General features: G+C 35.3%; 1 pseudogene; it reads right to left on the bottom strand.

The window, feature by feature from the left end:
* Positions 1–718: 718 nt before the first annotated feature.
* On the bottom strand, positions 719–1325 carry LOC139316736 (E3 ubiquitin-protein ligase RNF114 pseudogene; annotated as a pseudogene).
* Between the last annotated feature and the right edge of the window lie 3203 nt (positions 1326–4528).

Below are 4528 nucleotides of genomic sequence, written 5' to 3'. Positions count from 1 at the left end.
TGTGTGTTCTTTTTACAACCCTGTAATCCTTGCTTCGGGGGTGGAGTCAAGGTGACTGAATGGAGCTGAGTGTTTACTGGCTGGATGTTCTTCCTGTCGTCTAGATTTAAACTCTCAACCTTCCAAGTAGGAGGCAAGCATCTTCACCTCTAGGCCACCACGCCACTACATACATACATATGAAATAATGATGAAATATATTTTAGGAACTGTCAACTTAAACCCAAAATATCTAAAAAGTGCCATTATACAAATTGGTAAAGATACAGAATTCAATCCTGATTTGATTCAAATGAATAAATTAATTCAATAAATTGAATCAATTCAGGGAAAAAAGTTTCCTGTCAAACCCCAACTGGGTTTGAAACTTCCAAAATCAATTTTGAAGTGTTTTATTTCTACATTTCAAATGAAATTCCAATTGCCTTTTGAATATTGGTCCAATCCTTCAAATCTCAAGAATAAAAGATGGTTTAGAACCAACCCCAAAACTAAACCAATTCAGTTATTTTAGAGCTCATATATTGCATCGTATGATCCTAAATGCAAAACACATGATTATTTATTATTTAAGACTTGCATGTCCAACTATCTTATGGACACAATTCTGGGTGGCTCACAAAAATGTCAATAAACCCCAAAAAGAAATAATAAAAACCATAAATATGTAATATTTTTCTTATGATATCCAAGAATTAGGAATATATCTTGCTTTTGCTCATAGATCATTCAAGTAAAGCAACAGTATTTGGGCCATCATATCATCTTCCCCAGCATCATAGCCCATAAAAGGGTATGAAAATTGATAGCATCTCTAAAATTGTTCCATGAATTTAGCATTTCTGTAGGATGGATCTTCCCATGGTATTGATGGACAGAGGCGCAAACCATTCATTTTGCATTTTTGCCATGATAGCATTTGCAATTGTTTTTTGCCAGACCTCCTTTATCCAGGTGTTTTTCACTACTGTAAGGGTAAGGAAATGTTGGGGACATTCCTAGTTCTCTGCAATAGTTCTTTAGTCATAGTTTTTATACTTTTTGTTATGTAATTCTGGTATTTTGAACAACTAGCTGCGTTACTTTGCCACTAAGAGATACATGCTTTAAAGGCAGTCATTCCACATAGCCCCAGTCATGTCAATTTGCTTTTCCAAATCCAGAGTTTTCCTTCCATGAGACATGGTACTGCAGCACATTCCACAAAGAGGCTTTTGGGACTTGAGACATTCCTGAATGCATGGTATGCAAATGATATGATCACAAGGACCTCATACCTGCACAGGACTCATAAACATATCCAGACACACTGGATAAGTACACATTAAGTACACTTAAAGTAAGTAGACTGTTTCTTAACCTAAATTAGCAGCAAACTCCAAAATTTTTTTTTTTTTTTTTTAATTTGATTTATATGCCGCCCTTCTCCGGAGACTCAGGGCGGCTTACAATGCTTTAAGCAAAATGAAGTTTAACTATTATATTTGAAATATCCAAAGACTGAACATTTATCTTTTATTTATTAATTAGTGGAACAACTTGCCTCCAGAAGTTGTAAATGCTCCAACACTGGAAATTTTAAAGAAAAGATTAGATAATCCTGCATCTGTTAATAGCAGTGTCCCCCAAGGCAGCGTTCTAGGACCAACAGTCTTCATACTATACATAAATGACTTTTGCGATCATATTATAAGCGACTGTGTTCTCTTCGCCGATGATGTAAAAATATTTAGCACCACAGACAATGCTGCTACCCTTCAAAAAGACTTTGACTTTGTGTCGGAATGGTCAAACAATTGGCAACTTCAAATGTCAACAAACAAATGCTCTGTCTTACACATTGGCAAAAAGAACCAGAACACAAAATACATGCTGAGTGGACATGACCTTGTAGATGACCCTCACTCTGTCAAGGACTTTGGAGTACTCATATCTAATGATCTAAGTGCCAGAGCCCACTGTAACAACATCGCCAAAAAGGCATTAAGAGTTGTAAACCTAATCTTGCATAGCTTCTTCTTCAGTAATATTACACTACTAACCAGAGCATACAAAACATTTGTTAGACCAATTCTCGAATACAGATCATCTGTCCGGAACCCACACTACATATCGGACATTAACAGAATTGAACGTGTCCAGAAATATTTCACAAGAAGAGTCCTCCACTCCTCTGCTCGCAACAAAATACCTTATGCCACCAGACTTGAAATTCTGGGCTTAGAAAACTTAGAACTATGCCGCCTTTGGTATGACCTAAGCGTAGTTCATAAAATTATCTGCTACAATGTCCTACTTGTCAATGACTACTTCAGCTTCAACCACAACAATACACGAGCACACAATAGATACAAACTTAAAGTGAACCGCTCCAAACTCGATTGCAGAAAATATGACTTCAGCAACAGAGTGGTCAATGCCTGGAATGCATTACCTGACTCTGGTTTCATCCCCAAACCCCCAAAATTTTAACCTAAGATTGTCTACTGTTGACCTCACCCCGTTCCTAAGAGGTCTGTAAGAGGCATGCATAAGAGCACCAGCATGCCTACCATCCCTGTCCTAATGTTTCCTCTATTTAGATCTATTTTATGTATCCAATCCATATTTATACTAATACGTTCTTGACAAATAATAAATAAAATAAAATAAAAAATAACCATTTGTCTGAAGTGGTGTAGGGTTTCCTGCCTAAGCAGGGGGTTGGACTAGAAGATCTCCAAGGACCCTTCCAACTCTGTTATTCTATTCTATCTTTGCCATTAAAATGCAAATTTTAATACAATAAACAAATGACTCTTAAAGCTACCTTTGGCCCCACCATATATTCCTGGAATTATGCATACAGGGATAATAGTGCAAGTTAATCTATAAATAAAACTGAAGGGAAACTGGTTACTACAGTTAAATAAATACATGTGCTGTTTGATTAAAATCTCAGTAAAGAACGGAGCATGTCTTCCTGTTTGATTTATGTCTGAATTTGAAACAAGAAGTTATTTACTTATTTCACATGTGTCCTGTATTGTAATTCAACACTACTTCCTTTTAAGTTTCTTGCTGACATTTTGATTCTATTCTGTCACTACCTATATAATGTACTTCACTCATTAGGTAATTAAGTTAATTACTAAGGTAAGAGGCATCTTCAAATATTTAGGGACATTTGCATTATCGCACTGCTGCAATAGAATACAACAGTCGCTTAGGCAACTAAAAATTATTTTCTTTACCAAGGCCTTTCTAAAGACATTTTAACTATTATTACCACCATCACCATCATGATCTATATTGAATCTGCAAGTCTCTGGAAAAAGAAATTAGGAAACTTAGAATATAGCTGATTTTTCTTAACAGGGAGATTATGAGGCTTTCTGTAGAGACTTTGCATTGATTGTGACAAAAATTCTCCTAACACTATTTTATTATAAAAGGGAAAAAGATAATTATATAACAAGTATGTATATACATACATAGAAACATCTGGCTCACTGGATGGACCTATAGAACATGAGAAAATATGTACCAACTTATATACAGTTAGTATTGCTACTTGAAACTATAAAAGAAAGGTTGTTCAAGAGGCCAAAGGAAACAGATCTTCATAAACAACTTTTGTTTGTTGGCCTAAACTTTCAAGGAGCAATTCTATGGATCCTTTTTTCTCCCAGTTCCATAAAATTTCTCTATTAATATGCAACAGTTTAAGATATTTTGCTTTCAGCTGAAACAGCATAGACTGGGTTTTTCATTTAACATGTCTAAATTTCCCAAAAGCACTTCTACAGAATAAAATGCCAGCTTTTTAGATTGTTTCTCTTTTTTTTTTTCTCTTTATAAAACAGGGACAAATGAAAGTATTTTGGTTACTCAACTAATATGAAAACAGTAGAATAAAGAATGCCCCTTGTCTCCCTTTTCACTATTGTGACATAAAACAAGTTATAGTCACTGTAAAAAGTAGTTGACTGCATAATTCATGACATATAATGCATCTTTCACAGCTATCAATGGGAATATCAATATAAAAACAATGATATTTGAATAGCTAGGTAGCTTAATTATGATTCTAGTTTTGTGGTTTGTTGGTTGTTTTGCAAATGGCATATGGATGTGACAGTTACTGAAAACATGGACTGGAGAGAAGACAACCATTTTTCCACCCTAGGGAATGAATGGTATGGAATTTTGCATTACTCTAAACAACCAGTAGCATCCATGAAGAACTGGCTAACTTTTTGGAAACTTCTGGTGGGCAGGAGGCTACTCACTATGTCACAATGTGGCAATGTCACAAATACTAAGAATAAGACAATGAGCAAGTCTGTTATAAATTGTTTAGGTAGCAGAAGGAAGTGGAACTCACATCAATGTATTCTATGTAAAGTAAAACCTTGATTCTAAATATAGCAAAGACACAGCATCCTGAGTGGACTGCTCTACCAAATATATATCATTGTGTTCCAGCACTGCTTAAATGTTCACTATTTAGCCTTTCTAGACCACCAACTGAAACATGACTCTGGGC

The sequence above is a fragment of the Pituophis catenifer genome, unplaced genomic scaffold (genome assembly GCF_029215685.1).
Source record: "Pituophis catenifer annectens isolate HBS135680 unplaced genomic scaffold, rPitCat1.0.hap2 SCAF_4, whole genome shotgun sequence".
Taxonomy (NCBI): Eukaryota; Metazoa; Chordata; class Lepidosauria; order Squamata; family Colubridae; genus Pituophis; species Pituophis catenifer.
This window is presented reverse-complemented; position numbering and strand designations above follow the sequence as displayed.